The following is a 12918-nucleotide window of genomic DNA, read 5'->3' as shown; positions in this document are numbered from 1 at the left end:
TTTCTTTTTCATATATAATAATAATAATAATAATAATATTTAATAATAATAATAATAATAATAATAATAATAATAATAATAATAATAATATTATTATTATTATTATTATTATTATTACGTGTATAGAGAATGTTTTAAAAAAATGTGTTGGATGATTTGAATACGTTAAAATAATGACAAAATAAAAAATAAAAGAAATTTATTTGAACAAAATTCATTAGTTAATACAAAATAGAATTTTAATGAAATTTGTATTATATTAAAGGGTATATACCAGAGATAATCCTCTTCTCTCCCCCCCCTTCCCCCTATTTTTATCTCTCTCTCTCTTCTTCTATTCCTTCGTTTTACTCGTTCGATTGTATAATCACTCTTATCGCGTTATTAAGCGATTGTTAATTAACGAGCAACATCGCTGGCCCCATAGGTTACCTTCTAACAAAGGTTGCTGATATATCGATCGGTATGTTTTGTGTATACCTGTGTGTGAGTGTGTGTGTGTACGTGTTTACGTGTATAGATATAAATATGTGATTTCGTGTGCGACAATTTGCGCAACAGGACCACACAACAATCTGGAACGAGTTACACAATGGACAGGTTAAATTATTAAAAGTAGCATCGAGAGAGAGAAAGAGAGAGAGAGAGATATAAAGAGAGAAAATGATTTCGTTTATATAATATAATAAATATTTAATTATAATTAATTCTTTGTTCATCTTTTGTCAAAAATCATTAGTGAAACTGAAGAATCAACAAATAATTTAATCTTATTCTTATCAAATCCTAAGTTTCTAAATTTTTAGTAAAACATTTTAATACAAATTTTTGTGTAATAATTCTTTAATATTATATAATAAATGAAAAAAAATCATTGTTAAATATTTTTTTAATGGGCTATAATAATAATCGTGTTTTGAAATAAAATATATTGAGGTTTTAAATTCTACATTTTTAATATAAAAATAATTTTTATATTATTAAATATAAATTATTAAATCAATTAAAACAATATTTTAATTTACAATTAATAGATTGTCATAATTATCAGTATATATAGCACATTATAATATATTATAGCAATACAATTCAAACAAAAACTATACAATAATATTAAAATTAATCTCATCAACGAATATAAATTATTAATTATTTTTTCACATACTATTAATAGATAAGTCTGATTTAATCTTAGAAAATCTAACATCTTAAGAGATTACTGTAGTATAATAGAAGAGAAGGGAGAATAGGAGGAGGGGTACTTATGGTAATGGGCTATCAATGCGATTCAAATAGGTGGGAGTAGCTAGTGTTGACAGGTGTACTAATACAACCTGTCTCAATGGAGCACACTATCTAAGCCAGCTGGACCTAGGTCAAGGGTGCTTTCCCTTCAGATGTTGTTAACGTAGTATACTCGCTATTATGTGATTGATCGATCGATTTTACTCAGTCTATGGGGTACATACAACCATAAGGTTGCTTTCCTAATACTAATCTATCCAATCTCTCTGATCGTTATTATCCTTCCATTCAATATCACTTCAATCCTTTCTAATCATTTTCTCAATTTTTTTTATTATAAATACTTTTAGTATTGTATTTGATTTTTATTGACAATTTTTTTTTATCTTTGGTTGATTCTATTCGTTATTCTATTCGTTATTCTATTTTTTATCACTTCAATCATTTTTTTAATTTATCGATTATTATTATTATTATTATTATTATTATTATTATTATTATTATTATTTCATTTATTTTTCTTTCATGAAAATAATTTATAATTTTCTTTTAGTTTTTTTTTTTTTGGAAGGTAGGAGAATAGGATTATTTATTTCAGTATTGATGGTTTTAAAAGTAAAGTCCTTACATTGGCACTTTTCACTCTTTATCAAGGATAAGCCACATAGTATTCTACAGAGACTGAAATTCAGTAAGACCGTCTTCGATCCATGAAAGTCGACTTGGTTGCCACCAACTAACGTCCCTTGTGTCTTTGTTTGAGCCCTTAACAACAGGTAAGAAAATCCTTGCTTGCTATTCCAAGAGAATTGAACTACTGGACACACGTTGATTGTGGACAAATAAATCGTAAATAAGAAAAAATACATTTATTCTAAAGATATATTTGTAATCATTTATTTTTAAATTTTGTTCAATTAAAAAATAGAAAAAATTGTTGATGTTACATTAATTGTGAAAATTATTTATTGTTGAATTATTATTATATTAAACCCTCTTCCCCACTCAAACAAAAAAGACTTATCTTGCGTAAAAATTGTTGAAATTGAATTAATTAATAATATTTCGTGAAGTAATTGGTAAGAACGCAATTAAATGAGGAATAGGTACGAGACGATGTTACTTGGTTGCTTCATAATCGATAAAAGTTATTCAAAGGTAACTATATAATGGTATTGTTTGAACGAAGACATGCACTCGTCAAAGAATGGACAATTGCATTGTTAGTAACGATGACAATGACTGTGCTTTTGTACTCGACGTCGTATTCTACCACTATAACTAATTAGAATTGTGGAAACTCGTTAACCTCTCTTTCTCTTTCTCTCTCTCTCTCTTTTTCTATTTCTATTTCTCTTTTCATTTCTATTGTCAAACCGGTCTATATTCTCTTTGTGATACTAACTGGAAAATATTTTTACGAATCGACTATAAATTTATTCGTCTCAAAAGCTTTTTATTTACATAAATTATATACTATATATATTGATCAAATGACAAATTTATTTCGTATTTCTTTTTTTTTTCAGATAGATTACCTTAAAATCAAATAATTCTGATATTCTGATCTACGAATCGTAGAGCAATTAAATAAAAAGGTAAAGGATATCGAAATACATTTTTTCTTTTTTTTCTGTTTGAACGTACCATTTTTTTAGGATGACATAAAACACTTCTTTACCATTTTATTAAAAGCTTTCTTGCAGAAGCTGGGATAGTACGTAGAGGTATCAATATCTGTTCCACGTAAAGAGTGGCATTTGTGAATGTCTACAGATGGTTTTTTTTTATTTATTTTTTATTTTGTTGTTGTTGTATTTTCGTTACTTTTACCGTTACCTCACCAACACTTTATCTCATACTTTCGTATCATATACGCTCTTATGAAGTGTACCTACCAGTCCTGTTTATGGCAGCTAATTTTTTAAATCTTATTTTCTTCAACGTCGTGGTAATTAAAAAATAAAATTTAGAATTTAAAAAAGAAATAGGATGTAATAGGGGAAAATGAAATTAGTAGGATAAACGTTGTAAAAAAAAGTGTTGATGCATACGAGTATTTATTAAAGATAGTCAAATATATATATAGGGTATTCAGTTGTGTGTGTGTAGAATATATTATAGAGATTAATTATACTTATGATAATAGAAAATATTATATTTTACATATACCTAGTTAAATTACATAGATAAAAATTAATAAAAGTTTGAAATTAATTAAGATTTGTTAGCGTTCAATGGTGCAGAATATTTTTATATTTTAATGAAATTTTTGTTATTTCTTAATCTATAATAATTTTCTAACGTTATAATATTTTTTTAGACAAATTTTTATTTCAATCAATATTATTTATAAAACATTTAACTTGCACATATCTTCGAATTTATATCTGTATATTATCGGTTAAATTTTGTTGATTTATTATAATTAATAGTTGAATATATTCTTTTTAAACATTTATAATTTGAAGCCAATAACGATTTAAATTTTTTAATAACTCGAAGCGTTCAAACAATCGTTATACGGACCAACGAATTTAATTATTAATGTAACGAATAGCGAACAACCGATCGTAACAAGCTCATAATTTTGGTTATTCATCGTCAAACGCTATTACGTTTCATTACTCACAACCATCAGCTGTGAAACGAATGCACCAGCCGGCTGGTGCATTGTAGTGGTTATTATAGCTATTGATATCCGTATAACTTTGTCACCAAGCCGGAAAGACGACACGATTCTAGTTACGTAGGAATTAAACTTTCCAATTGCATATGCAATGCATAATTCATAAATCAAAACAGAAAAAAACAATCAAAACATAAGAAATTTTTCAAAGTATTTCAAATATTTCTAAATATTATTTCATATCTATATTATCTTCACTTTAATATGTTATAATATTAAAATTATTATTTAATCAAGAAAAAGAATGACATATGTTTCAATTATTATATTTTAATAAAAATTTCTAATTTAAATTTTATTCCATTTTTCGTGAAAGTATTATAATAGCAATTAAAAAATATAATAATTATGCGTTTCTAATTTATAAAAAATCCGTATAAATATCGTCATTTTATATAACAACTATAAAAATTTCAACTACGTAGAGAAACTTCTGTATTTAATTTTCATCGTATATTCGAAAAGACAAAAATATTAAAAACAATTTCAATCATATAAAAAGAGATAATTTTAATAATTTTCCCTATTTCATTTTTTTGAAATATATATATATAATTATAATATCCTAAATTTACCGGAATAATATTGTCGGTAATTCAAGTATAACAAATGTTAGAGACTAAGAACTAAGACTCGAATAAAAATGCTCAAGAATATTCTTCTTGGAATAAAAGAAGACTACAAAGAAAAAAAAGAAAATAATGATAACAATAATAATGCACAAAGAGAGGTATCTCATGATTCTTAATTACACACGCATAATGACCGGCTTCGTTATATAAATGTACATGATAAATTATCTCCGGTGGATTAACATTATGGGATCGGTAGCAAGTGGCATTAAATTAATGTTATTATCCATTGCATGTTTCACAGTATTAAAAGCTTTATCCCGTTTCCTCTATCACACTTGTTCTCTCTTTATATATCTCTATCTCTTTCTCTCCCCTCACTCTTACTTTCTCTATTTAATCATTTTCAACTTTGAGCTTTAAGCACTATAATGGACAAAATTTCAATCAACGAAAATGAAAACGGCACTTATTAAATGACATTTACGTCTTCATTCAAATATATTTCTCATAACGAAGGTATTCCTTAATAATACATAACAGTTTATGATATGACACGAGTTACATGTCCTATGACGTTTCTATCATTACGTATGCAAATGATAGCATTTAATTATAATAAAACGTATCATGCGAAATTAATATATATATATATATAAGTTTATATAATACACATATAGATATATTGTTATATTGGGTTGGGAGAAAGTTTCTTCGTATTTTCCTGATAGACCACTTTAGAACTTAAAAACATAAAAACTTAACTTTTTCATTAAAATATAAAGAAACATATTCCCCTTTCCAATAGGTAGTTTTTAAAGTAAAAACTTCTTTAGAATGAGTGTGATTTGAACAAATGAAACGCAGTGATGTAGTGGGAAAAAGAAACCGGGATGTAAAGGAAGAAAGAAACGGCCTTAATACTACGTAAGGAGAGAAAAAGAGACAGACATATCATTATTTATAAATCATTATTATTTATAAATATATTTGATTTGCAAACATTTTTTAAAGTGTTTTATTATTTACTTTCTTTATAATTATTGTAAAAATGCGCGCCTGTATGAATGCAACCCAGAATTTTTTTCTGTCCGAAAGATAGGAAACCCGTCATACATAAGTGTATAAACAGTTTTGACTGCAAAAAAATTCCGTCCCAGTAGATGGCGCTCGCAAGCAACATTTTCAAAGTGTGTCTGGTGGGTTGCATACAAACAGGCACGCATTTTTATAATTAAATTAATAATTAAATAAATAATTACAAATTAGAAGTACAAACAATATTATAATAATATTATATAATAAATTATCCTCCGAAACTTGTTTATTTGATGGTTTCACTTCTAACTTATGTGATATGCACACATGTTTTTTTATTATTTTTAGGAAGATGAATGGGTAATTAATTAAATGAAATTATATAATTTTAAAAATGATCATTATAATAATTTAGTATATAAGATAGCGATAAATAATAAAATATTGGGCAAAACTTTAGAAAAATGTCGAGATAATTGAAGTTGAAGTATCGAACTTTACCATAAAAAAGAGAGAGAGAGAGAGAGAAAGATTTAATGTTTCTAATTGAATTCCAGATAACGTGCCGATGATTGTTCATGCGAGAAAGTCATTTTAAAATCGCGATAGAAATGAACCTATCCATTTGATCGACTTTAGTATTCGAGTCTCGTTTTGTCGATATTTTCGATTCTTTCGTAACGTTAAAAATCGATTGATACGCTTTTCACGTTACATAAATTTAACGTAGATTTTAATCTATGCTTTATAGCTACGATGAATTTCAATTTAAACATTTAAAACAAAAACAAAAACAAAAATAGAAACACAAAAAAAAACAAGAAAATAAAGAAATTGGAATAATTTATTCAACGTTCGAATTATTATTTCATCGTTCGCGTAAAAAGTGATTATTCAAATTTATTAAAACATATTTCTTTGCAATCTTATCAAATTTTGGACCGATGTTAAATTCATTTCCTTTCACTTTGACATAAACTCGTACGAATTTTTTGATTACTTTCTCTCTTTATATATATATATATATATTAATTGCTTTATTTAAAATTTTATTGTTAACGTAAAAAAATGAATTACTTGAATTAATCAAAAAATATTATTTCTCGTTGTTGGGAATTAAAATTCAAATCCTAGACTAAAAAACTCGTTGTCTTCGCTATGACATAAACAAATATCTTTACATAACAATATATCTTTTATCAGTCATTCAAAATACATCTGTCGGAATTAAAATACTTTTGTGAGATCTTTCCATTACATAGTTATACCAAAAATTTTCTCTAATTATCTTCGCCTTATTTCTTTTTTTAATTTTTCTTTTTTATTGTATTTTATCCTTCTTTAACTAGTAGAAATCTGTTTGTATATATATATATACATATTTTTCTTTTTTCTTCCAACCGACGATGGTTTTCCGCTTTCGTGGGACCATTAATAAAAACGTAGATTACTATCTTGTCGTCCGGTGACTAATTTCGTGGCAATTTTTCATCAGGTCTCTCCACGACTCGACGAACTGGGAAAGCCGGTCATCGTTTTTCCATTCGCTTAACAAACATTTATCAGCCAGAGATAGGCTTCTCTCTTCTTTTCTCTCTCCCTTTCTCTTTTTCACTCTCATTTTACTCACTCACTCATTTTATTATACATATGTGTATATATATATACATCATTCACTTTAATCTCATTCGAAATATTATTTAATTCTACGCTAATTCGCATCATTGATTATATTAATGAGGATAATTCAATTCAAACGGATCGCCGAGCTAATAACAAGTTTTATCGTTTATATTATGTCCAAATTAATTCATGCATACATACGTTTCTATGCATATCCTTGATAATTTAAATTAATACGTATATATGTATGTATACGTTACTTTTGCTTATGTACAATAATACACATATATTATTAGTATATACTTTTTTTAAATTTTATTTATTTATTATTTCTCTTTTTAATTTTATTATTCATAATAAAGGAATGAAACTTACGTTGTACATTGAATGTAGTTTATGAATTTAATCGGATGTATCATGCTACGTGTATAACCGTATACGTGAGTTTGTGTGTCTAGCATTATTTATTAATATTCTTTTTTTTTCTAATCTCTTTTCTATTTTATTATCTGTAACATGAAAAGGGAACACCTGTTACCTTGGTTAAACAAGAAGTCAAATATAGTAGCATGTTCTACTACACTTAATTATGGCTAACACTGAGAGTTATGGCCTAGAAGTGCCTAGAATATTCTACAGTTAATGTTTCCTCGTTTTCCACGTAGTTACACTCGCATGTGTGTATCAGACAGTAAGAGAGTGAAAGAGAAAGAGAAAGAGAGAAAGAAAGAGAGAAAGAGAGAGAGAGGGTGAGAGACAAAGAGAGAAAAAAGGGTTTCTTATTAAGGTTATATACCAAAAAATGAGATTATTTAAATAACATGAATATTAAAATAAAGTAGATTAAGAATCTCATATATATACAATAATATATTTTTTAATATTCATGTGTATTTTTTATTCTAGTATTATAACATAATTAAGTCCAGTAACAAATTATTGTTTTACTTCATTTATTTTCGAATTATTTATATATTCTTTGGTATTATTATAATTTTTATAATTTAAATATATATATTATATATTATTTTTTATACATATATATTATATTATATATAATTTAATATTTAATTAAAAAAAATATAAATATTGGTTGTCAATAATTTCATTGATTATTTTAAAAATTTAATTACTATTCTTAAAGTAAAATTAAATTTTTTTTTTAATTTGATAATAAAACTTTAATTCTTGTGATAACGTATCTTGTAACGAATGTTGTTAACCCTTGTTCACTCATTAGAAAATAAATGAATAAACGAATAATGAAATAAAACAAAAAGGAATATAAAATATAGAAATAATAAAAAGTAAATTTAACGCTAGAGCGTTACACGAAAGTCGTCTGAAATTACACGCGTGAGACTAAAGGGATCTTTAAAATGGTGCTTGCCAGGAAGAGAGATAATTGATGCACAATCCCGAAATGGTTTGCACACGCGAGAGCTTCTGCGTTAGGACGTGTTAGAATTAAGCTAAGATTACACGGTGGCCCTGGGGTTTGAGCATGTGTTTAAGCGAGCTCGAAAGGCGGACGTGAGAAAGCATGAAAATGTGCGTTCATCATATATGCACATATATACATATATCGTTTTAATGTTATTTACTTTTACTGTCATCATCATTCTTCATTGTTCTTTCTTTTATTCTTTTTTATTTTTTATCGTCGTCGTACATCCTCGTATAAACGAAATAACTTTTTGAACGATCTAGTACTTGATATTATTTTTACAAGTAACGTTGCGATAAATAAAACTTTTTATAATTAGAATTTAAGGTTCATCGAATGATCTCGTTGATATCGTCAAATTTGTTAAATTTAATTTTGCGGTTTTTTTTTACAAACTTGTTATGTTACAATAAACAATCAATTGGTGATAAGGTAAAAACGAGATTTAAGAAATTTCTATAAAAAAAATTATAAATTATTTTTAGAGAATACTCAAATGATTATCATTTAAATGCTAAAGAAAAATATAATATATAAATGAGGTATAAACTTTTATATATATATATATATATATAAAATAATGACGAATGAAATATAATTAAATGAATAAAAATGAAGATGAAATTATTGATAATACGAGTAGTATAAAGTTGTTGAAAAGTTATTCTCGAAAATACGTGTTCCAATAGAGGGTTTGAAGGGGGACACGTTTAAACGTTAATGGGGTGGTAGCAGTGAAGAGAGAGAGAAAGGTAGATTTAGTAGTATTCGAATAGTACTTCCACTAGCGTCAATACTTTTCCCATTTCGATACGAATACGTAATCAGCCGAAGCTAACTATTCAGAATTAGTTCGCATTGAAATGCAGTCGACATATTCCTCGTCCGGATGCCGTCTCCATGCGAGGACGGGGTAGTCACCCTTAAATGCGAACTTGATAATCCAGGAAAGGTGTGAGGATTTTCTATTTCTATCTTTCTCTGTCTCTTTTTTTACTTCTCTCATTCTCCAATCTCTTCCATATCTTTTTGATTCCATTTGAAAGTACGAGGGAAGTCATATAATATTTCACGAAGTGGATGGAACGTTAATAAATGATCCTCTCTCTCTCTCTCTCTTTTTTTTTAGAATTTATATTTTAATAATAATCAATTTACTGTTACTAATGTTTTAATCAATAATTAGAAATTTTTGTTGTATCTTCTAACGAAATGAAATATGATATATGTGACCATAATTATGAAAGTGGTCTAAGTCAAAATTAAAAGAAAATGAGTTTATTAGTTATTACGCACCACATTATTTTAAACTAAATAAATTTAATTTAATTTTCACGATATTGTCAAAAATGAGTCGTTAGATAATGTATGTTTTTTCAATATCACATAGAATTCATATAATGTTCAAATAGAAATCTTTAAATATCTCGAAACAAGAGATATATGACTTAGACCACTTTCATAATTATGGGCACATACATATCTAACAGATTTATTTCGTATTTCGTTTAATATCTCATTTTTCATTTTTTTTTCTTTTATTCTGTTAATTAAGTACAGTATAGTATTGCATGTAATATAATATAGTAGATCAGTATTGCATTAATTATTTAAATATTTATTTACATATCCATATAATTAATGTCACCTATATTTCCTTTTTATTTATCAACCCATATTAAACTAAACTTTCATATATTCACTGCATTCCTACTTACTTTTTTGTATTTATAATTTGATATAATAGGATGCAAAACATATTATGAGTAACAACAATGATTGTAATTAATAACAATAAATATTTAATTACGGTACTATTTAATATAATTAATATTTTAATTAGAAAATTCGGAAGATTCATTTAATACCACAAACAATAAGTAATTAAATATCGTAGCATACATGATTTCCGTAAAAGCAAAGGAGTAGATATTCTGAGTACGTTTACGAGAACATAGTACATTTTCTATAATATTACGCAGATAAAGAGAAAGAGAGAGATAGAGAGAGAGAGAAAGAGAAAGAGAGAGAGAGATAGAGAGAGAAAACGACAGAGAACATATTCTCGTTGAAACATTTGCAGGATTTGAGATTCGATATTAGCGGTACCATAATACGCATCATAAACCGAATATAATTACTTTCTACGTCGTAACTAGTACCTAGTTGTTGAGATTCGTCGTTCTACGTATTATATACATATATAAACTTATGTATGCGTGTATATGTATTTATATATATATATATATATAGAGAGAGAGAGAGAGAGAGAGAATGTTTAAGAAGAGCATGAATTCGTTCACGTTCTAACGTCTTATTATGTAAATGCGATTAGCAACGCGTGGGAAATTAATTAATGGTCCGATTTTCGTAATATGGCGGTGCGTTTCATCGGAACTTTGTGGTAAACGTGCTTAATGACGTTCTAATTATGATAACGTTAGTCATTTTGTTCATGATTGAAGTCGATTACCAGGTTAACGTTCAATGAATCCTATGGATTGTATATATTCATATACATATACACAATACACATATATATTACGTTTATATCCAACGAAATATTCGATGCAATTTCGTTTACTTCATCGTTAGATACTGTTTCATAATTAAAAGAATTATAAAATATAAATTTATCGATGTTGTATTTTTTTTTACTTTTTTTTTCTTTATTTTTTCTGGTTTTTTTTCTTTTTCTTTTTAATCGATATTTTGTACATCTGTTTGCTTACATACATATGCAACTATTCGATATATAATATTGAAAGCAATAAAAATATTTACGTTTCGGTACAATTCGATACAGATTCATTTATTTTATTATTACATGTTGCTTAATTAATGGTTAAAAGAAACAAGAAAAATAAGAATACAATAAATAGATTTATCCAATTGGTATTAGAGTTTTGATCGAATTCTTGGGTTTTTTTTGAACGATACTTTTTTATACTTCATTTTATTTAAATATGATATATACGTATATTCGATATATTTGAAGTAATTAATGTATTTACGTTAAATACAATTTAATATAATTTTATTCTCACACACATTCATTTTTTGATATTATTAAAATTAACTTGGAAATTTTTTAATTCAATATAATAAAATCAAAATAAAATATTTCAAAAAGATAATTATATTTTGCAGTATGACCTAGATATACGAGAAATTATAGAAAAAATCATATTTCTAAAATGAAGCATATATGCGATGAGTTAATAAAAAAAAAATTAATGGATTAAAAAAAAAAAGAAATAAATTTATCAAATCTACTATGTGTTAAACTTTTTCATGTAATTTTTGTTTTAACGGATCGATACGTGTTCTACGTCATCGTATTCATATATAATAGATACATACATACATACATATATACACATACGAACATGCATATGTATCGAATAACGTATTTGTATTAATTTTTGAGGATAGAGAAGTAGAACGGAGTTTTCATTTTATACTACACAACAACTACTACAACAACTGCTACTACTACTACTAGTACTATTATTTGTACTATTACTATTACTATATCGAAATCCCATGGTTATCGCGAGACACTTTGTTCGGTACAATCAACGATCGAGCCGAATGTGTCGTTAATCGATTCGAATCGAGGACGGGCCACGATCGGCATGTAAATTCGTTTGTCAACAGGAATGAATTTGAATATTGATTTGCAATTTGACGACGACGTAGACGACGACGACGACGACGACAACAACAACAATGATGATGACGATGACGATGACGAAGGCTACAACTACTACGACAACGACCGATTTGTTCGACACTACTGCACGATTCTCTGTTCTTTAATACAATTTCTATGTAAAACGTTTTCTAAAAACTAAAATTGACTTGTTTTCGTGTTCTATTATGTTTTTCATTGATTTAAATAGACTGAGAGAAGGAAGAGAGAAAAAGATTTTGATGTGTATGAGAACAAGATAGCAAATGATGATCCTTTAAAATCGGATTTATCTAACAATATTATTATACAAAATGTAAAATTAAATCATTTACTAATAAACCAATAAATCATTAAATTATTTTATCATTTTGAACACACATTGGTATAAAAAAAAAGATTAATTATTTACATTACATGAAATCAATATTTTTCTTTGATACTTTATCTTTTACTATACTATTAAAAAAAGAACAAGAAAACCATATGCAATTTAAATAGTAATAAAAAAAATTTCAAGTTTTAATATCATAGAAAAACAAAAAGAACAATCCAACCAACCAACCAACCAGCGAAAGAAGGAAGGATGGAAGAAAAAAAATATAAATCG

This window comes from Polistes dominula, unplaced genomic scaffold (genome assembly GCF_049000335.1).
Source record: "Polistes dominula isolate Pdom_NZ unplaced genomic scaffold, Pdom_raw_medaka contig_373, whole genome shotgun sequence".
Lineage (NCBI taxonomy): Eukaryota > Metazoa > Arthropoda > Insecta > Hymenoptera > Vespidae > Polistes > Polistes dominula.
This window is presented reverse-complemented; position numbering follows the sequence as displayed.